The 23,734-nt window shown below is 45.3% G+C and overlaps 1 protein-coding gene across 4 annotated transcripts in view; it reads left to right on the top strand.

Moving 5' to 3' along the window:
• The window catches only part of KARS1 (lysyl-tRNA synthetase 1), a 580,608-nt gene that overhangs the window by 263,915 nt on the left and 292,959 nt on the right, over window positions 1–23,734 (top strand). The gene's annotated exons all lie outside the window — the stretch shown is intronic.

The following is a 23,734-nucleotide window of genomic DNA, read 5'->3' as shown; positions in this document are numbered from 1 at the left end:
AAATCCAGGTGGCCAGACTGACAGGAAGGTGAGCAAGGTTATGAGGACAGATTGGGCAACATAGTAGAAATCAGAGTGAGTTAAGAATGTGGAATGGCTTATAATTAGGCAGCATAACAGAGAACTCAGGCTGGCCAGACATGGGCAGGAGCTGCTAACAGTGGACTTAAGGACCAAGGGACAGGGTCTTGTACTACACAGATGAAAGAAAAGTGTGGGCATTTTGGCTACAGTAATGAGGAAGGGGTAGACAAATGACAGTATAATTTTAAACAGCAGCACTGAATGTGGAGCAGTTCATTTATGGGAAAGGTGGGCCATTGTTGCAAAGGTCAGTCATTTGAGTGGAGGAGTATCTCTATAGAAAGGAGGGTTTAAGGCATAGTTAAGGCAGGGAGTATCTATGAAATCTGTGAAAATTAACAGTAAACCTGATGGGTGTTACTTCAGATTGGTTCAGCAAGTCATTAAACATAGGGTGGGGCTGTCGGCTCTGTTGCTGTAGAAGGATAAAGCCCTGATGGTCCCCAGATGACCTGTGATTGCTTAGTGAGCCAGCTGGAGGTGGTGGTGGGAGTCAGTATCTACTATTGGCTCTCTCATTATGGAGGGGAGGACAACCCTTGTCCATTGCACTGCTAATGTCTGGGAGAAGATGGTTTATATGGCAGGCAGGACAAATGATCAAGGCATTTATGTCACCAAAAAGTGTTGCTTGCAGATTGTATTAGTGTGTATGGTGGGGAAGGTACTAGAATACTGAAAAGTTGTACATGTAGAACTGCAGGAAACTGAGAGGTGATAAAATGCATCAAACCTGAGAGGTGATAAAATGCATCAAACCTGAAGTACACTTGATCAAAAGAGATTTGCTAGATTTTTTTCCTATGACCAGCATGCTGAAATACCAGCTTTAACAGTCTTTGCCCTGATCTTAGGAACACGTGATAACCAAGTTTGAAAAAAGCATTGAAGTACTACCATTCTTACTTAACATTCCTTCAGTTTAGGTATGACAAGTACCCCCAAGTTCCATCCTGGCAACGGAGTTTATGGTTACTGAAGTGCTTACAAAGTTTGTACTAGTGGACTTTATTGACTGGATGTGAAAAATGGTTACACAAGTTTTCTCTTTCATCTTGGACTGTTTAGCTTACAGACCTTGGATTTTTTTGCCTTTATTACAATTGTCATATCTGTATTTGGCCATGGATTTTTGAGTCTTTCTAAAGGATCAGCAGTCTTGTTAGCCTGATCTCAAATAGCTTAATACCTTTTGAGATCATTGTGAATGATAAATCGCTTTAGTTTAGACACTGAAGCTAGATGTTTTAAGGAAGAGAGATGATGGTAGTTTACATTAAGAAACTTCAAAATTCATTAAGTTGTCTGGCAAGCACCAGGTGGTTGAGAATTCCACAAAACTTGTATCCATGGTTGATAACTCCACAAAACTTTTATCACATGTTGCTCAAGAAATCAGAAAGTGAAGTAAGGAATGTGCTAAGATTTCAACTTACTGTCTAAACCTTATTCTTACAACTTTGGGATGTTTGAAGTTTTTGTCAGTTACTTATGTATCATTTGATTACAGGGGGATTATTGTTCTGGAAGTGTTAAGGTGGACTTGGAATAGCAGTTGGCTACCGTGTTGGAGGCAGGGTAATGCTTGAGTGAGATGAATGTTGATAGTGTGGTTCTGCTGGAATTGGAGCCAACTCCATTGCTGATCTGGAACTATGCAGTACACGAGTGGGAGCAGAATTGTAGTAGCACTAGATAGCAAAACTGTAGTAAAACCAAAACCAGGTTGAAGGAAACGGTATGTGGTGATAGTTAGCCAGTGACAGTAACCCCCCCCTGTCTTTTTTGGTTCTTACCCTGCTGACTAGTCAGCCTTTTCATTCCACTCTTCATACTGCATTTATGTAGTTGTAGTGGAAAGAAGAATTGGGTGATGGTGGGCTACACCTTGTGGGAGGAGTGTTTTCTGACCCAGTATTTTCCTTTGAGTGACTGCAGGTATCTTTGCCAGAGGTGGACCCACAGTGTTGAACGTTACTTGTGTGTGTGTGTGTGTGTGTGTGTGTGTGTGTGTGTGTGTGTGTGTGTGTGTGTTGCTTACATATGAATTTTCTTCCATGCACAGTATAATGCTACCCTGGTCCTTGATAGGCTTTGTAAGTCATTTGCCATTCTTACTGTTGTACCACATGATCTCTGCTAGATGACAGTCTCACAGTTTGAAAAAACTGTCTTTCATATGGAATTGATGGCACAAATCTTGGTTGTTAATGCTTGCTCCCACACAGAAGCTATGACCCCCTGATTTGCTAGTCAAAGCTAGATAGATCACTTTATATTCAGTCAAGGCAGGACTTCATACCACTGCACCATGGAGCTGACACATCAGTAACTTGGAGTGGAATAGTCTGTGTAGGAATATATCACGTGGGAGAAACAAAATCTTGGTCTTTCTGTTATCGTGTATCAGACAGCTATTCGTTAGACTGAGGGTTTTCACTTAAAAGTAGTTAAGCATAAGGTAGAGTAAATAGAGAACAGCCCTGAAAGTAGAGTCAGACTTGTGTTTTCATTTATGCACACAGGTGTTCTTCGTGTTTCACTGTTGCAGTCATTACACTTGGGTTATCCTGCTGGCAGGCTACCCTCAGTCGGCCTGAATTCCAAAGTCTAGGTCCGGCGTCGGTTGCTGTCGCCTCTTCCCTGACGTCAGTACGCTAGGGGTATAAAGGATGCAGCCGAAGACATTTTCTTCAGTCTTTCTTGCCGCGCGGTCCCTGAAGCAGAAGCAGTTCGCAAGTGCTGGTTGGCCGATTCCTGAGATTTTCGTGTTCGAATTTCAGATCTGAAGTCTTCTTTAAAAGCTAAGTACCCCATTGGGGAAAACTTTTTTCTTGCTCCAGACCGATGTCAGAAAAAGTTAATAATTGTATTTCTTGTGGGAAGCAAATACCTCATAAGGACTTTCATTCTTACTGTATTCCTTGTCTAGGCACTGACCACAACTTTGCTAGTTTTCGGATTTGTGCTAGATTTAACCAGCGCATTATTAAGCGCCGGTACGATTTTGCATTTCACTATTTTGGCAGAAGATTTAATTACACGATGCCGTCGGATAGCCATCCGATTACCGGAATTCACAAGAAACGCAAAGAAAAAGAAAAGGACAGGCATCCGAGGTCTAGAACCGACGACGAGGCTTCCTCTAAGCCAGTCGCCGCTTCGCCAGTTCTCAGTGAGGCGCTTTCGCAGCCCCTGATACCCACTACTTTGGACCCGCAGGCCGCTACAGACTCCCACATGGAGTTGCCTAGGCCGCTGGAAGCTCAAGGTATTGGACCTTCGGAGACTATCCCCTCAGATGGGTCCAGAGCCGCTGAGCAGGCATCGGCTTCTGAGGGTGTTTTCAGACCTACTCAATTATACATTAAAGCGACTCCAGTTATAAAGGCAAAGACTAAAGCACCTTTAAAAACAAAGAAACCAGTACAACAGCCTCATGCTCAGGCCTCCATGCCCAAAAAAACAGCCTCATGCTCAGGCCTCTATGCCCAAAAAACAGATGCTCAAAATGGCCGAAGATTTAATTACTTTGATCAGGGGTTCCCATCCCCCTCCTGATAAGAGGCCTAGGCAAAAGACAGAATATGAATCTTCAGATCAGGTTTCCATTTCATCTGACTCCTCTTCTGATCAGGAATACTCTCTTCCTCCCTATGAGGATTCTGATGCTGAAGAATCTATCCCTTCAGCCTCTCCTCCTGAGGATTACTCTCTTGGGGAAACCTTGCATACCACGAGGGAACATTTCCACTGGGAGAACCAAGATTATTCAGAATCTAAGAAAAGGCTGAGACTTCCTTTTACTCCCACAACACAGGCCCCTAGCTATTCCACCTGTTGTAGACATTGTAGATGATGTATTTTCAGAGTCCAGTCTGACCCCTGACTCCTTACCCTCCAGCTCCTGTTAAGCCGGACAGGTACTACAGGGTTCCTGACTCTCCTAAATTCCTTTTCAAAAACACTGCTGCTGACCCAGAAACTATCTCTCAGGGTCCCAAGGGGGTCAAGGCATCCACTGCAAAAAACCCTACCCCCTCTGACAGGGATTCTAGGGCATTGGACAGGTGGGATAAGTAAATTTACACGTCTGCTACCTTGGCTATAAGGGCTTTAAATTGTCAGTTTCATATGCTCAAATATCAGCAATATATTATGTCACTGCTTAAACAGAAAATGTTGATAAATTCTGAATGTGCAGATAACAAAGAAATGCAGGATTTATTGCATGCAGCTGGGCAAGTTGGAAAGCATACTTTGCAATGTGGTTTTGATTCTTTGGAGGCCTCCTGCAGGGCTGCTATTACGGGTTCTGTCATCAGGAGGCATGCTTGGTTAAAGGAACAAAATCTGCTGACCATGTCAAAGCAAAATTATTAGATGTTCCATTACAGCATGATACCTTGTTTGGTGTTAAAGCATTAAAGCAGAGGAGGTTTTAAAGAAAATGGAGGAAAAAGCTAAATCTATGCAGATGGTTAAGGATTTCTTACAGGTACAGCCTCCAAGATTTAGCAGACACTGGCCTACAAAAAATTGGTCCTTTCCAGTGTCAGACAGACCACAAAGGGGCAGATAGACACCCAAGAGGCAGATCCCAGCCCCAAGGTTCATACAGATCTAAACAATGGGGTGCTTCTACCTCCAAAAGTGGAGAAGACAAATCACAGCCATACAAGAAACAGTCCCAATGACTCCCCCCTGCCTGCACCAAGCACTTATCACCTGGCAGCTCCTTTAGGGGGAAAACTAGCACTTTTTTCTCTAAATTGGCACATAACCTTGGACAAATGGGTCCTAGACAGTGTCACAAGGCTACAAGTTTCACTTCCATACCCTGCCAAGGACAAGCAGTTGGCCAGACCTGCCAAAACATCAGTGGGCAGAGGCACAAAAACAAGTCTCATCCCTCATGGACATGAGGGCCATTCAGAAAGTACCAGAGCAAGAGCAGGGACAAGGATTTTATTCAAGACTGTTCTTGGTACCAAGAAAGGACAAGACCTGGAGACCAATACTGGACTTATCTATTCTAAACACATATCTGGATATACCAAAATTCAAAATGTTGACTCTACAGCAGCTTCTGCTCATGCTGGGCAAGAAGGTTTGGCTTGTGACTTTAGACCTAAAAGAGGCTTACCTGCATGTCCCAATCAGACAAACGTGCAGAAGATACCTCAGATTCAAAGCTGGCTCAATGCACTACCAATTCTCTGCACTGTCCTTTGGCTTATCTACTGCACCCAGGGTCTTCACACAGTGCCTGGCACCAGTAATTGCATTCTGCAGACAAAAAGGAATACAAATATATCCTTACTTGGATGACTCCCTCATTCAAGCAGAGAACAAGGACATTCTACTACAGCAACTGGCGTTTGTAAAGAGATTTCTAACAGGCCTAGGGTACACAGTCAACGAAAAGAAATCAAAACTAGTACCCTCTCAAGAGATAATATTCCTGGGTGCAAGCTTAAATACAACTGCCCAGATGGCTTATCTCACGCCAGACAAAGGCAACTGACTACATATTTCAAACTGTTGTCAACAAAGGCCCAGTTATCTGCAAGAAAAATTCTGCAGGCTTTGGGCTTCATGGCATCCTGCATTCCACTAATTCCATATGCAAGACTGCATATGAGGAAACTTCAGTGGTACCTAAAAAGTGTTTGGGCTCAACATTGCCACAGCCTGGAAGCAATAATTACCCTCATTCCCTGCTTGCAACAGGAGTTTCGATGGTGGGCGAAGGCTTGTCACCAGAACAAAGGACAGCCATTCACTTTACCCCCAGCCAGGCAGACATTAACAACGGATGCATCAGACTATGCCTGGGGGGGCCCACATGGCAGGAAGATGTATTCAAGGCACATGGTCCGCAAACCAAATGCATCTGCATATCAATCAAAAAGAGATGCTAGCTGTTCAGAATGCCCTGACAGCCTCCAAGGACCTACTTCATCCGGGACAACTACTGATAAAGACAGACAACACCACGGTCATGTGGTATATAAACAAGCAAGGAGGCACTCATTCTTACCCCCTTTGCAGACTAGCCATGACTTTGTGGGACACAGCATTGACTTACCAAGTACATCTGCAGACACAATTCCTGCCAGGAAAGATAAATACTCTGGCAGACGAACTAAGCAGAAACCTCATGGATCCCCACGAGTGGAAATTGGATCCACAAGTCTTCAGCGTGATAACAAGGAAATGGGGATGCCCGGATATAGATCTATTTGCCTCTCCTCACAACTACCAACTAAAAAGATTCTGCACAAGGATCTATCACAGACAAGCATGGAAAGTGGACGCCCTATCTTTCAGCTGGAAAAGCTTAGCAGTATATGCCTTCCCTCCACTGCCTCTCCTCCCCAAGGTACTCCTAAAGGTCAGACAAGAGAAGCCAAAGATGATACTGATTGCCCCAGACTGGCCACCCCAGTGCTGGTATCCAATCCTAAGGAACTTGTCTCAATGCCCGGCTTGGACCTTGCCTCAAATACCTCATCTACTGTCCCAACAAAACAATCAGATCCTGCACAGCCAACTCAAGACCTTAAATCTAGCAGCATGGTGGATAATGTAGTAATACAAAATGCACTTCTCACTAAAGCTGTGATGGATGTCATTTTGGAGGCCAGAAGGCCTAGTACCAGAAAATCTTACGCTGGAAAATGGAAGAGATTCTGTGCCTGGAACCAGGCACAAGGAATTGACACAGCTGTACCAAATATTCCTCAAATTTTGCAATACTTAACTGAGATGCTGGACAAAGGCCTATCCTTTTCATCAATTAAAATTCATGCGTCTGCCATTTCGGCTCCTTACAATACAGAGCCACCAGTCTTTTCACATCCTTTGTTAAGGCAGTACCTCAGAGGAGCCAAAAACGTACGGCCTCCAAGGAGATCACCAGTACCTGCATGGGACCTCAATTATGTCTTGGAAAAACTCACCCTGCCTCCTTTTGAGCCAGCCGCTACAGCTGATATAAAGTTTTTATCTTGGAAAACAGCTCTGCTCCTAGCAATAACCTCTGCAAGACGAGTCTCAGAGCTACAGGCACTCATGGCTGTGGAATCTTTTATCATTTTTTATCCAGACAGGGTTTCTCTGAGGACAAACCCGACATTTATGCCTAAGGTAGTGTCCAGTGTGGCCCTTAACCAAACTATTCACATCTGCCTACTTTTTATCCAAACCCACAGAATAAGGGGGAAAGAATTCTGCATTCTTTGGACATACACAGACAGCTACGCTTCTACTTGAACAGAACCAAAGCTTTCAGAAAAACAGAGCGGCTACTAGTGGCATATGCTGCAGGATCACAAGGAAAGGCCATCTCAAAGCAGACTATTTCCAACTGGATAGGTCACTGCATTTGTTTCTGCTATTCACAACATGGCAAGCCAGTGCCTAAGGGCATTAAGCCACATTCAACCAGAGCAGCAGCCTTCCTCAGGGGAGTATCAACCAATGACATTTTAGAGGCTGCTACCTGGAGTTCAGTGCACACCTTTACAAAGCACTATCATTTACCACTCTACTCTAAATCCAGGGCAGGCTTTGCCACTGCAGTTCTGCAGGGCCTCATAGCCGCTCCTAATGCTGTTTAGCTCCAGCCTCCTAACTATAGCTTTGGGATTCAACCCAAGTGTAATGACTGCAACAGTGAAACATGAAGAACGTAGTGCAGATGTCCTTCAAGAATGCAACTGCAGTCATAACATGTGGGTTGTCCTTCCTCAGGCAGCCCTCGGTCGGCCGGATTCCAAAGTCTGGGTCCGACTCGGCTGATGTCGCATTTCTCTCCAACGTCATAAGCATCAGCCGACGCCATTTTCTTCAGTCTTTCTTGCCGCGCGGTGCCCGAAGCAGAAGCAGTTCGCAAGTGCCGGTCGGTCAGCTCCTGTATTCTTCGATACCGAAGTCATCAAAAAAGCTAAGTACCCCGTTGGGGACCTTTTCTTGCCTCAGCCGATGTCAGAAATTACTGAAAAAGTTAACAATTGTCTTTCTTGTGGTAAACAAATACCTCATAAGGATTTCCACTCTTACTGTCTTCCTTGCCTGGGCCCAGACCACGACGTCTCGGCCTGTGTAGCCTGTGCTCGCTTCAACAAGTGCACTCTCAGGCGCCGGGCGGAGTTCGCTGAAGATTTTTTTGCCGATAAATTTGCTTACACCATGCCGTCGGACCTTCCGACATCGCAAACTCCCAAAAAGCGAAAAGACCGGGACCGACCTCCTCGGCCCGCGTCTACCACCGACTCCACACCAAAACCTAGCACGAGTGCTCCGGTTCCCTCTGAGACTGTCTCTCCACCGCTCCGAACCGAAGACACCGCATTACCGACGACTCCGATTCCGGACATCACTCCACCAGTTATCGATTTTCCTCCGGATACCGAAACCGAGGAAATGCCCGAGACCATTGCTGTAGACAAGGTCACTCCTGCACGTGGAGCTGCCAGGCCTCCTATGGCCATGTCTGTTAAGGCCTACACTAGGGCTAAGGCAGCCAGCAAAACAAAGCAAATTACTTCTAAATCTTTACCTCAGCCTACCCCAGAGACACAAATTATGTCCATGGCTGCTGATTTAATTTCCATGATTAGAGGTTCACAGGCCCATCCTGAGAGAGGATCCCAGCCTCCTTCTGATAAAAGGCCCCGGGTTGAACCCTCTGACCCTATTCCTTCAGATGAAGATTCTGAGGGCTCTGTCCACTCTGATAGCCAGGAAGAGCTCTTCCAGACCTATGAGGACTCGGATGCAGAAGATTCCATCCCCTCGGCCTCCCCTCCTGAGGATATTTCTTTTGGGGAAGTTCTGCACACCATGAGGGAACATTTCAAGTGGCAAGGTCAGGAATATTCTGATTCTAGGAAAAGCCTTAGGACTTTCCTTAAGAAGCCCCAGCACAGGCCCTTAGCTATTCCTCCTGTACTTGATGTTCTGGATGATTTATATTCTGACTCTAGTGCTACCCCTGATTCTCTTCCTCCTGCTCCAGCCAAGCCAGACAGGTATTACAGGGTCCCAGAAACTCATTCCCATTTATTCAGGGCCCATACTGCTGATTTGGAAACAATTTCACAGGGGCCTAAAGGAGTTTCAGCCTCCACCTCTAAAAACCCATTGCCCTCCAACAGGGAAGCTAGGTCATTAGAGAGATGGGGCAAAAAGGTTTACACATCCACTACCTTATCTATGAGAGCTTTAAATTGCCTTTTTCATATGTTACAATATCAGGATTACCTGTTAGAAGATTTACAAAAAACATTAGCCACTCCTGATCCTTTAGACAGGAAGACTTTGCAGGAAGCTGTACATAACACTCAGCAAGTAAGCAATCACTTCCTGCAGTGTGGATATGATGCACTGGAAGCTTCATGTAGGGCAGCTATGACAGGGGCAGTCATTCGTAGACATGCTTGGTTAAAAGATCAACCTCTACCAGATCATGTAAAAGCAAAACTTCTGGATGCACTTTTGGAAAAGAGCAAGCTTTTTGGTGCGAATGCTAAGGATGTGTTAAAGACCATCGAAGAAAAAGCAAAATCAGTTCAGACGGTGAAAGATTTCCTCCAGGTTCAACCCCCCAGATTCAGTAGGAATTGGCCTTCTAAAAACTGGTCCTTTCCTAATCCAGAAAAGTTTTAAAGGGGTAAGAACAGACGTGGCCGAGGAAGAGGCCAATACAGAGGCCCTTACAGGGGACGACAATGGCAGCCAGGAAACCAAAGAAGTGACGCAGGGATTTCACCTGCCCCACAACCACAATCTCAATGACTTTCCTCTACTACCGCCTACCAGGGAACAAATAGAAGCTCCCTTGGGCGGGAAATTATCTCTGTTTGCAGAAAATTGGCACAGACTGACAAAGGACAAATGGATTTTGGACATTATAGACCGAGGGTACAGGTTTCATTTTTATACCTTACCAAGAAAACAAGGCATGCCAAACCTACCACAAAACCAGAGGGCAGAGGCTAACAAGCAAATCACTCTGCTGACTCGGATGAAAGCAATAGAAAGAGTTCCACAACAAGAACAAGACCAGGGGTTTTACTCAAGACTGTTCCTTGTTCCAAGAAAATAATCTCAATGGAGACCAATACTGGACTTGTCCGCATTAAACACCTTTCTCATAGTACCAAAGTTCAAAATGTTGACTCTACAGCAACTCCTTCCCATGCTGGGCAAGGGGTCTTGGCTGATTACTCTGGACCTCAAGGAGGCATACCTGCATGTCCCTATCAGACACAGCTGCAGAAGATACCTCAGATTTCTTGCAGGGCCAGAGCAATATCAATTCTCAGCATTGCCATTTGGCTTATCTACTGTGCCCAGAGTATTCACAAAATGCCTGGCTTCAGTAATTGCTCATTGCAGGCTCCAGGGGATACAAATTTACCCGTACCTGGACGACTGCCTCATACAAGCGGACGACAAATTGATGTTGACAAAAAACCTGGATTATGTCATACGATTACTTCAAGCTCTGGGATACACAGTCAACTTCCAAAAGTCAAGACTGCAGCCATCCCAGCAAATAATCTTCTTAGGAGCCAAACTAGACACAGCCTCTCAGATGGCTTACCTGACAGAAGACAAGCAAGAGAAGTTAACTCATTACTTCAAAGGTTTAGCAAAACTCACCCAGATGACTGCAATGAGATTCCTACAGGCCCTGGGTTACATGGCATCCTGCATTCTCCTGGTTCCATTAGCAAGACTACACATGAGAAAGCTTCAGTGGTACCTAAAAAGCATTTGGTCTCAACACAGCAACAACTTGGAGACAATCATACCGCTCATTCCATGCCTACAAAAGGAATTCCTATGGTGGGCCTCGGTGAGCCAGGCAAACACAGGTATGTCATTCAAAAAACCACAGATAACACAGACCATGACCACAGACGCCTCAGACCTTGGATGGGGGGCGCACATGGAAGGCAGGTGTATACAAGGACAATGGTCTCCAAAGGAAACACATCTGCATGTAAACCAAAAGGAAATGCTGGCAGTAATGCATGCCATCGAGGCCTTTCAACACCAACTCCAGCAAGGCCATTTACTGATACGGACAGACAACACCACTGTGATGTGGTACATAAACAACAAGGGGCACCCACTCTTACCCCTTTGCAGACTGACAATGCATCTTTGGGAGAAATCACTGAGCCTAAACATCCAGTTACAATCCCAGTTTGTTCCAGGAAAAGACAATGTGTTGGCGGACAGCCTAAGCAGGATTTTCACAGATCCACACGAGTGGAGGTTACATCCGAAGGCCTTCAGACAACTCACTTCGACATGGGGCAAGCCAGAAGTGGACCTATTTGCCTCTCCCCTCAACCATCTTCTACCAAAATTCTGCACAAGGACATACCATCCAAAAGCTTGGAAAATAGATGCCCTCTCATTCAACTGGAACTCCCTAACAATCTATGCATTCCCACCTCTGCCACTGATGACCTCAGTATTACTAAAGATCAAAGCAGAGAGACCCAAGGGAATCATAATAGCTCCGGACTGGCCAAGACAACACTGGTACCCACTACTACGGAGCATATGTCACACCAGGAGGTGGGCCCTTCCCCCATTGGCCTCTACTTTTGACTCAACACAATTTCGAAACAGTGCATCCAAATCTTCAGACACTGCAGCTAACAGCCTGGGAGATCCCATAAATAACTTCAGCCTATCTCTCTCCAAGGAAGTTCAGCGGATACTAACAGAGGCTCGAAGACCATCCACCAGAAAGGTTTACTTAGCAAAGTGGAAAAGATTCAGCAATTGGAATACCAGCAAGGGACATGATGCATCATTGTTGAACATCCCACTCATCTTGGAATATTTGGCAGATATGTTAAAGAACGGCCTCTCATATTCTTCCATAAAGATACATGCATCTGCTATTTCAGCTAGATAAAACACTGATCCTCCTGATGTCCTTCATGGATGCATCTGCAGTCATAACATCTGGGTTGTCCTGTCGTCAGGCAGCCCTTCAGTCGGCCGGATTCCAAAGCCCGGGTCCGGCTTCGGCTGATGTCGCACTTCACCCGACGTCATCTCTGTTGGTCTTCGGGTATAAAGGCATCAGCCAACGCCATTTTCCTCAGTCTTTCTTGCGCGTGGCCAAGCAGAAGCTGTTCGCAAGTGCCGGACAGTCGGGTCCAGAGATTACGTCTAGGGAATACTACTTCGAAGACTTCTGAAGCTAAGTACCCCGTTGGGGACTCTTTCTTGCCTCAGCCGATGTCAGAAAAAGTTAATAATTGTTTAACCTGTGGGAAACAAATACCTCATAAAGATTTCCACTCTTACTGTCTGCCTTGTTTAGGCCCAGCCCACGACGTAGCAGCCTGTTCGGCCTGTGCTTCTTTCAACAGACGAACGCTTAGGCGTCGGTCGGAGTTTGCTGAACAGTTTTTCGGTTCTGATTTTGCGTACATTATGCCGTCTGATCCTCCGACTACCCAATCTGCCAAAAAACGCAAAGATAAAGACCGACACTTCATGTCCGCGGTTTCGGCTGAAACCATGGTTAAGCAAACCGCGAGTGTCTCGGTTTCGGCCGAAACTGAGAAAACTGATCAAAGTACAGCTGAATCTATCTCTACAACTGAGGCCCCTGCTACCATTCTTGAATCGGCCTCAGAACTTATACCCACTACGGTGGTTGCCACTGACTTATCAGACACCATTCCCTTGGATGTCTCTACCCCAGCACGTGGTGCTGCTAGGCCTCCAGCAGCCATGTCCATTAAGGCCTTCGCCAGGGCTAAAGCAGCCAAGACTACTAAATCAGTGCCTGTTAAACCCCCTTCAACCAGGCCCTCCTCTAGTTCTCAAATGCTTACTCTGGCAGAAGATTTAATTTCATTAATTAGAGGATCTCAATCTCACCCAGACAGGGCCTCTCAGCCCCCAGAGAAGAGACCTAGGGCAGAGCCCCCTGAGCCAGTGTCATCTGATGATTCAGCCGATGAATCAGACATAACTGATCAGCCAGAGGCTCCTTTCTCTAATTTTGAAGACTCTGATGGTGAAGAATCCATTCCAGCTGCTTCCCCACCAGAAGAATTTTCCTTTGGGGAAACCTTACATGCCATGCGAGAGCAGTTCCAATGGCAGCAACAGGATTTTTCAGACTCCAGAAAAGACTTAGGACTTTTCTGCACCTTCCACAACACAGGCCCTTAGCTATACCTCCTGTTCTCTCTGTGGTGGATGATGCTTTCAATGATGTCTGCTCCGCTCCAGATTCTTTACCTCCAGCCCCTGCCAAACCAGACAGATTTTACAGGGTGCCAGACACTCATCACCACCTTTACAAGGCCCCTCTTGCAGACCCGAAACTATATCCCAGGGTCCCAAGGCAGTAGCCGCGACCATAGCTAAAAACCCTATTCCTTCTGAAAGGAAGCAAGGTCATTAGACAGATGGGGCAAAAAGGTCTACACTTCAGCTACTCTCTCAGCTAGAGCTTTAAACTGTCAGTTTCACATGATACAATACCAAGAGTTTATGCTTGATCAGTTAACTAAAAAGCTAACCACTGATGAATCTCTTGATAAGAAATATGTATTAGAAATGGTAAATAACATACAACAGGTTAGTAACCATTCCTTAAAATGTGGCTATGATGCACTGGAGGCTTCATTTAGATCAGCCATGACTGGCACAGTGATAAGAAGGCATGCATGGCTAAAGGAGCAAGCTTTACCGGAACATGTTAAAGCAAAGTTACTAGATGCTCCTATGGATAAGACAAGTTTGTTTGGTACACCTGCCCAGCAGGTTATGAAGAAAATGGAAGAAAAGGCAAAATCCGTTCAAACGGTTAAAGATTTCTTGCAGGTTCAACCCCCAAGGTTTAGCAGGAACTGGCCTGCTAAAAATTGGTCCTTTCCTGACTCCACAAGATCTCAAAGGGGCAGAAACAGACGTTCCAGAGGCAGAAACCAATCCAGAGGAGGTGCCTACAGAGGACGACAGTGGCAAGGTAACAACAGAGGCACAGACACAACCACTACATCAACACAACCACAGTGACTTAATCCTAAATCCGCCTACCAGGGAACAAATAGCAGCTCCTCTAGGTGGAAAGTTAACCTTATTTTCAAAAAACTGGCACTATATAACAAAAGACAAGTGGATTTTACAAACCATAGATCAAGGTTACCGGTTCCACTTCCACACTTTACCAATCAAAAGAGGAATGCCAAATCTACCTCCAAATCAAAAAACAGAGGCTCTACAACAGATAATGCAGTTAGCAAACATGAAAGCTGTGGAAAAAGTGCCAACTGCAGAGCAAGGAAAGGGGTTCTACTCAAGACTATTCCTAGTTCCAAGAAAGGAAAAAAGTTGGAGACCAATTCTCGACCTGTCCGCCTTAAATACATACATCATTGTCCCAAAATTCAAAATGCTGACCCTACAGCAACTTCTTCCCATGCTGGGCAAGGAGTGTTGGCTGGTAACTCTAGATCTCAAGGAGGCATACCTGCACGTCCCCATTCGACCAATCTGCAGAAGATACCTCAGATTTCTTGCAGGATCAGAGCACTATCAATTCTCAGCATTGCCCTTTGGCTTATCTACTGCGCCCAGAGTATTCACAAAATGCCTGGCATCAGTAATTGCCCATTGCAGACTACAGGGAATACAAATTTACCCATACCTGGACGACTGCCTGCTACAAGGGGACAACAAAAGCAAGCTGACAACAGATTTACAAAGGGTCATCTACTTGCTACAAGCACTGGGATACACAGTCAATCTACAAAAGTCAAGGCTGATACCATCCCAAACAAGGACATTCTTGGGCTGAATTGGACACAGTAAAACAAATGGCATTCCTAACTGCAGAAAAACAAAAGAACTCCCTCTTTACTTCTTGGCACTAACAAAGCTGAACAAGTTAACAGCAAGAAAAGTACTGCAGGCCTTGGGCTTCATGGCATCATGCATAATCCTGGTCCCACTTGCCAGACTACATATGAGAAAACTACAGTGGTACCTAAAGAATTTATGGTCCCAACACAGTCACAGCCTAGAAACAGAAATCCCACTAATTCCATGCTTAAAACAGGAGTTCCTATGGTGGGCTCAGGCATGCCAGACAAACCCAGGCCTACCCTTTCGCAGATGTCAAGCAAGCCAGACCATCACAACAGACGCTTCAGACCTAGGATTGGGGGCGCACATGCTGGACAAATGCGTGCAAGGATTGTGGACACAGGATCAACTTCACCTACACATCAACCTAAAAGAAATGCTGGCAGTAAAACTGGCAATCCAAAGGTTCAGACCATTTCTCAAAGAGGGCCAGTTGATGATAAGGACAGACAACACCACAATCATGTGGTACATCAACAAGCAGGGAGGCACTCATTCATACCCCCTATGCAGAATGACTTTGGAGCTGTGGAACCTGGCACTCAGCTACAACATCCAGTTACAGGCAATGTTTGTACCGGGAAAAGAAAATATTCTAGCAGACATATTAAGCAGAACCACATCGGATGCCCACGAATGGAAACTGCACCCGGACATTTTCAAGACCATCTCAAAGAAATGGGGAATGCCTCAGATAGATCTATTTGCATCACCTCTCAATCACCAGCTCAAAAAAATTCTGCACAAGGACATTACACCCACTGGCATGGAAAGTGGATTCGCTCTCCTTCAGCTGGAAAGGCCTGACAGCATATGCATTCCCACCTCTTCCCTTGATACACAAAGTATTACTAAAAATCAAGGAAGAACGTCCAAGGATAATCCTGATAGCTCCAAACTGGCCAAGACAACACTGGTACCCACTGCTGAGGAACATGTCTCAGAACAATATGTGGCCAATACCCCTGATGCCTTTGATGCTAACTCAGAACAACTACAGCATCATACATCCAAACCTAAAAACATTGCAACTGACTGCATGGAACATCACATAGCAACAGCTAACCCAGAACTTTCTCAAAGAGTTAAAGACATTATTCTTGAAGCACGCAGACCTTCAACAAGAAGGAACTATGCTGGAAAATGGAAAAGGTTTGTCATTTGGAGTACTGAAAGAGGAAAAGATGTGTCAAACATAGATATGCCTAACATTCTAGAGTATCTGGCGAACTTCTTCATTCAGGCTTGTCCTACTCCTCCATCAAGATACATGCATCAGCTATTTCAGCAGAATACAGCTTTGATCCACCTGTTTTTCGCACCTTTGCTCAGGCAGTTCCTCAGAGGAATCAAGAATGTAAAACCTCCAAGGAAACCACCTTTGCCAGCTTGGGACTTAAACTTTGTGCTAGAAAAGTTGACACTATCACCCTTTGAACCAGCAGCAACAGCAGACCTACAACACCTGTCATGGAAAACTGCTTTCCTACTGGCAATTACTTCAGCAAGGAGGGTTTCAGAGCTACAGGCCTTAATGGCAGTGCAACCCTTCCTAATCTTCCACCAAGATAGAGTGTCCATGAGGACTAATCCTACATTTATGCCTAAGGTGGTATCCAGAGTGTCTTTAAACCAGGCAATCCACCTACCTACCTTCTTTCCCAACCCACAAAACAGAGGGAAAGAATACTGCATACCTTGGATGTACATAGACAGCTACGCTACTACTTGGACAGAACAAAAATAGCAGAAAGACTGACCAACTTTTTGTAGCCTATGCAACAGGAAGGGAAGGAAAAGCTATTTCCAAACAGACAATCTCCAAATGGATAGGAAATTGCATACGATTCTGTTACTCCTTCCATGGAAAACCAATTCCACAGAACATAAGACCTCATTCTACAAGGGCAACAGCCACTACCACAGCCTTCTTACGAGGAGTGGCAACCAAAGACATTATTGAGGCGGCTACTTGGACCTCCGTGCATACATTTGCCAAGCATTATAACTTACCTCTATATTCCAGATCCCGAGCAGGGTTTGCCACTGCTGTACTGCAAGGGATCCTAAACGCACCATAATCTAGTTTTATCCTCCTCCCTAGTTGGCTATGGTATTCTACCCAGTTGTTATGACTGCAGATGCATCCATGAAGGACATAGTACAGTTTTGTACCTACCATAAATGTAGATGTCCGAACTGGATAGCATCTGCAGTCAGGATTACCCTCCTCCTTCCCTCTGTGGTACTCCTAGGGTATTTTACCCTCCTAATAGCTAGCTGGTGGGGGGGAGTCTTTTATGGTGTATTTGTTTGTATATATGTACATACATGCTTATTTTTGTGTTTACCTCTATCTTTTTGGAAACATTGGCATCTATCCAAATTTTAGCCTCCAAGAGGGCTACTGGCATCTGGGGCAAGAAACGCTGAGGAAAATGGCGTCGGCTGATGCCTTTATACCCGAAGACCAACAGAGATGACGTCGGGTGAAGTGCGACATCAGCCGAAGCCGGACCCGGACTTTGGAATCCGGCCGACTGAAGGGCTGCCTGACGACAGGACAACCCAGTTGTTATGACTGCAGATGCTATCCAGTTCGGACATCTACATTTATGGTAGGTACAAAACTGTACTTTTTTTCACACCCTTTACTAAGGCAATTCCTCAGGGGAATCAAGAACATTAAGCCACCAAGAAAGGCCCCAGTGCCAGCCTGGGACCTCAATTTTGTCCTAGAAAAACTGACTCTACCTCCATTTGAGCCAGCAGCTTCAGTTGACTTGCAATTTCTCTCATGGAAGACAGCTTTCCTGTTGGCAATTACCTCAGCAAGAAGGGTTTCGGAGCTACAGGCCCTAATGGCAATACCACCCTTTATTATTTTTCACAGAGACAGGGTTTCATTAAGGACCAACCCTACTTTTATGCCAAAGGTGGTATCTAGGGTTTCTTTAAATCAAGCCATTCATCTGCCCGCTTTCTTCCCCAATCCTGAGAATAAGGGGGAAAGACTGTTGCATACCTTGGACATTCACAGACAACTTCGATACTACCTGGACAGAACCAAGGCCAGTAGGAAGTCTGAACAACTTTTTTGTAGCTTACGCCCCTGCAGTCCAAGGAAAAGCAATTTCAAAACAGACTATTTCAAAATGGATTGGACATTGCATCAGATTCTGTTATTCTTTTCATGGAAAGACTGTTCCAGCCAATGTCAGACCACATTCCACCAGAGCTACAGCCACCTCTACAGCATTCTTAAGAGGGGTGCCTACTAAGGACATTCTAGAAGCTGCTACATGGAGCTCCGTGCATACACTCTCCAAACACTACAATCTCCCTCTATACTCCAGATCCAGAGCAGGCTTTGCTTCGGCAGTCCTGCAGGGTTTGATTGCCACACCATCTTTTTCCTAGAGCATTCCTCCTCCCCAGCTAAGCTATGGTATTCTACCCACATGTTATGACTGCAGTTGCATTCTTGAAGGACATAGTACAGTTTTGTACCTACCATAAATGTAGATGTCCGATAGACATGCAACTGCAGTCGGATTTCCCTCCCTCCATACCCCTCTATGCCTAGGGTCCACTCCTATCCCTGTTACTCTTAGCTGGGGATATCTGTTATGGTGTATTTGTTTTATTGCTCATTTATTTGTTTGGAATCCTGTTTTTGTCTTCCAATTTGATTACAGCCTTCCTTGGAGGGCACCTGGCATCTGGGGCAAGAAACACTGAAGAAAATGGCGTCGGCTGATGCTTATGTACTCCAGCCGCTCTGACGTCGGAGAGAAATGCGACATCAGCCGACGACGGACCCAGACTTTGGAATCCGGCCGACCGAGGGCTGCCTGAGGCAGGACAACCCACATGTTATGACTGCAGTTGCATGTCTATCGGACATCTACATTTATGGTAGGTACAAAACTGTACTTTGTGTACACTTACCATAAATGTAGATGTTCGAGTGTATTCACTGTTGCAGTCCAGGTTACCCACCCACCATCCCCCATATCTTTGCTGGAACTTATCTGCACTTCTCTAATCTATACAACCTATGTGGTGTATTTGCTTGTAGATGAAGGTATAATATATTTTGGTGCATGCATGTTTTTATTGGCATATTTTTAGCCTACCCTTTTGGGGGCACCTGACATCTGGGGCAAGAAAAACTGAAGAAAATGGCATCTGCTGCACCTTTTATACCCCTGGCACACTGACGTCAGGTAAGAGGTGCCAGCAACCGACACTGGACCTAGACTTTGGAATTCAGGCCGACTGAGGGTAGCCTGCCAGCAGGGTAACCCAAGTGTAATAACTGCAATAGTGAATACACTCGAGCATCTACATTTATGGTAAGTGTACACAACTGTACTTTTCAGGGAAAAACAAACAGTTGAGTAGAAGGGAAAAGATTTTCTTGGCTGGCTAAGTACGAGATGTAGAAATAACAGTTCTCAAGGGAAAGCTACAGAATGTTCCTTTCTAAGGGGAAAATGTGTACTTGCAATGGAGTGCTAGATAAGGAATAGACAGGCTGTGTCAGACCCCTGCAAGACAAGGCCTGAGAATCCTGGGAATCTAAGTTGACTGGGTGGATATGGCTCCTAGAGGAAAGTTACTGAACTGAAGTAATATGATATGTATGTTTAGCGAAGTTGGTTGAAGTCTGGTACAAGACTTGTTCAGGTATCATTATTGCAATACTTTGGTGCTTTCAATTATTTGATATGTTATGCTGCTGTATACCATTTGAATATACTGCTGTGACTATTTATATCTGCTGATTTTATGTTATATGTTACAAAGTACAATAAACTGTTAACCAATCCATGGCAACGTAACTTTGTTTTAGCAGCAAGTATGTAAGAAATCAGTCAAGACTTGCACCACTGGAGTTAGGAACATTTGTCACACAACTTTCCCAGGTTTGCCTTTTGTGCCTCATAATGTAGTGCTACAGTGTTGTGTTCATTTTCTTGCTTGCTCTGAAGACTCCTTGATGGCCTCAGGCTCTCTCTCCTAAATTTTTAAGAAATTCTTACACACTTTCTGGTTTTCCTTTAAAATCCTCCTTTGTTTGTCTGCTTGTTCTTTATTTAGGTTCTCAAACTTTTTTTGGTATTTTTTTCCACCCCTGTGCCAAAGTAAATAGAGACCTGATAATGTAAGATGGAGAAAAAAGAAGATCCCAGAAAAGTGGCAAGATGTTTTATTCAGCGGACAGTAATTATACTTGTCAAGTCTGTGGCCCAAGAGGTAGTCTGTCTTCCCCTACTAGGATACTGAGCATATATTTTCCTCAGGTTTGGCATCCCCTTTTCTGGGTGTAGCACAGGCACTTGCCTGTGTCACCACAGCCCATTAGACTCATACCTGTCTCTTTTGTAGTAATAAACTATGATCAGCTGGCAGTGACCATAAACCTCTTGTGTCAACAGCTGTCTATGGGTCTTAAGAGCCAGACAAGTTCCTGACAGGTTTTAGTACATTCTGATGTTTCAATTCAGATATCAGTCTGTCTAGTACTAGTTCAGCAGACTAGAGTATTACTAGTGCCCAACTTCTCTCCTTGACACTGGTTAAACTAGTGTCAGTTGTACTGATGTGTGATTATCAGGTGTCATTCCTGCTGGTTATGTGGAACAGATACCTGTCCCACAATCATCTGTACTGCTGACATTGGCTGTTTGTAGTCCATCTTTATCTCATTTCCCTTTGTCCTCTTCTCAGCCCCAACATGTGATCAAAAGAGAGTGCTGTACTGCTCCCTTTGTCCAACTTTTCCCTTATTTGTCTCTTAGCACACTACACTTGATCCTTCTCAGAACCAAATCTGCCATTTACTTCAGCTCGCCCTCCAAACTCTCGAGCTAGGCTGTACCCATAATGCTCCTCTCTAAATTACTGCTGTTTCGTTTGTCAGACGTGTTATGACCGCTCTCGAGCTTTGTCTTCTGATTTAAAGTAATTTTTTCCTTAAAAATCTCTTTTCTACTTGTATAAATCTCATTTCTACCTTCCGGTGACTTTATTTCCCCTACTCGCTCCTCTCATATCTTTTCAGCGTGCGTCTCTCTCCCTCACTTCCCTTTTTGTACTATTGGTAGTTTTCTATGTACCATTGTTGGTGTACTCCCTTATACCTATCTAGGTATTTCTGGAATACCATTGTTGATCTCCTGTTTCCTCTTCTCTACAAAAAAAAAAAAAAAAAATCTTTCACTGTTCCTCTTTTTGTTGGTGAGTGTGTGTTATTTCTTGGATATGGCTGAAAAAATCCGACTCTTCAGTTAAGTCATCTAAGGGCACCTCAGGTTTCAACAGATGCCACAAATGTGATAGGAAAATGCCCAAATCAGACTGGCATGTTTGGTGTGTTTACTGTCTGGGCAACGTTCATGTGCAGGAAAATTGCCCGATATGTCATGGTTTCTCCGCCAGGACACTCACTGAACAGAAAAATAAACTTATTCTAAAGGGATTAGTGAAAAGAGACTTTGAAGAGGCCATTTCTGGGTCCAGGACTGAAGCCAGTCCATCTTCCTCTTCCTCCTCCTCCTCCTCTTACAAAAAGCGAATTTCCTCAGTTCCAAGCACTTCTTCTGAACCACCTAAAAAGATTTCGAAATGGCCTTCGGTGTCAACAGCTCCCTTGGCACTGAATGGCAAAAAAGATTCAGCACATGCCAAACCTTCGGATTTGACTTCAGCTGCCTCTGCACCAAGAGGGTCATCAGTACCGGAGCAGACAGCTGTAATTTCTATACCAAGGTCTAGATATTCTCCCTCAGTCGATCCATTCAAGTAATGACCGCTGAGCCCCTTTATCGAACCAAAACCCCCTAGGTCTCCTTCGACGACTTCAGTTCGATCCACTAAGAACCTCTTGGAATCAGACATCATGAGGCTGGTGGATAAGCTCCTGACGGTGAGGGGATTACCTTCCTGTTCAGGTCCTAGCCAAGTTGGCACTGGGACTGGTCCTAATTTTAACACCATCTTTAATTCCTCCTCCAACTCTGAGCGAATCATTGGAGCCCCTGACACCGAGCTGTCCAGCTCCGAATGCCTCGGTTCCGGTAAGAACAGCTTCTCCGGACCTGAGAATTGCTTAGAGTTCCTCCAGGTTTTTGGAACCAGAGGTCTCCTGGGGTTGGGACTTTGTGGCCGGTTCCAAGGAGCAGGGATTGACTTCTTTAATTTTGGAGCCTTCCATGCTCCTCTGTGCTTCGGCTTTTGTTGGATCGACCCAGGCTTTGGTTTCAGGGGTCTTCGGTGTGGAAATGGACCATGGTTCCAAAGGAGTCTCTTTTTAGTTCTGGGCTCCCATTCCTCTATGGGGGGCGGGGGGGGCTTCCGAATAATGGAGAAGGCCTTGTCCATAGCGGACTCTTAGTTTTTGCCATCCCTGTCAGTCCAGACTTCTACTTTCCTTCAAACAGAACTTCCATCAGTCTCATTCCTGGGACAGAGTGCACAAAAGCCCCAGGAAAGACCCACCTTGGTGGACTCTTCTTTGGATACTTGCCCAGGACATCCTCCAGAGGAAGTACCTGCAAAGAAAAAGTGCAAGAGGAAGCACTTAGACACCCCAGAGGAGTCTGTCACTGAGGATACTGATTTCGATGAGGGGGAAGGTTCCACCTGGTCACCCCTTGATGATTCCTTCGGGGATATCCTGGAAATCCTTAAGCAGAGGGGTGGGTGAACTTTCCTCCGGCCTTCCTCGGAGGAGTCTGTATACCTGGAGGGTTTTCATGCCCAACACTGTACCTCTTGGATCTCGCCGCCCGCTGACTACCTCATTAAATTGATCGCACAGTGGGCGTGGAAAATTCCTGGCTCCATTGAACCAATCCCGAAGAGTCCTGATCAGATCCTTTCTGCTTCCAAAGAAGAACAGTATTGGGCATAGGATATTCCCGTAGACACCATGGTGATAGCAGCAGGCACAAAAAAGGAACTTGCCGAGGAGAGTCCTGTTATCCATCTTATTAACAAGGTGTCTAGGACTATATGGGTAGATTTGAGAAGCACGGTTACACTTCATCAACCTTCGCTCTCTGGTGTTTGAACTACATGGTGCACTTTACCAGGTTACAGAGAGATCTATTCAAAGAGCTGTCTGATACTCTCTCAGAAGTAGTAACCGAAAGAGCACGAGACAAAGTTACTTCTCAGCTCACTACCCTTGAAGCAATTTCCAATTTGTCCATGAGACTGATCTTCCACGCAGCCGAAGGGACGACTAGAGCAGTGGGTACAGGCATAGCCCTTAGGAGACGTGCCTGGATGCGCGTGCGTGACTTTGTGGAGCCATTTAAATCTTCATTCGTCAATGCTCCATTTGACGGATCATCCGTGTTTGGACCAAAAGTGAAAGACACATTTGCCAGATGTGAGAAAGATGGGAAGACCCTTTTTGCCATAGGCGTAGATTTCTCCACTCCTCAACTGTCTTATTCCAGGAACCAAAGAAGTGGGAGACTATGGTTCAAAAAATCCCAAGGGCCTTTTCAAGACTCATGCGGCAAAGACCCCCCCCCCTCCCGGGGCAGAGGGGGAAGTACAAATGGAAGACACCGTCCTAGAGGCAGAGGCGACCTGCAGAACCAGGGGTTCATAGATTCTTTCTGTGGTAACTCCTGTCAGCACTCCTGAATGGAGACCCAGTTCCGCCTGGCAACAAATAACATTGGACAAATGAGTGCAAGGG

This window comes from Protopterus annectens, chromosome 8.part1 (genome assembly GCF_019279795.1).
Source record: "Protopterus annectens isolate FY-2018-M chromosome 8.part1, PAN1.0, whole genome shotgun sequence".
Lineage (NCBI taxonomy): Eukaryota > Metazoa > Chordata > Ceratodontiformes > Protopteridae > Protopterus > Protopterus annectens.
Note: the sequence above shows the minus strand (reverse complement) of the source record. Positions and strands in the feature narration are given on the sequence as shown.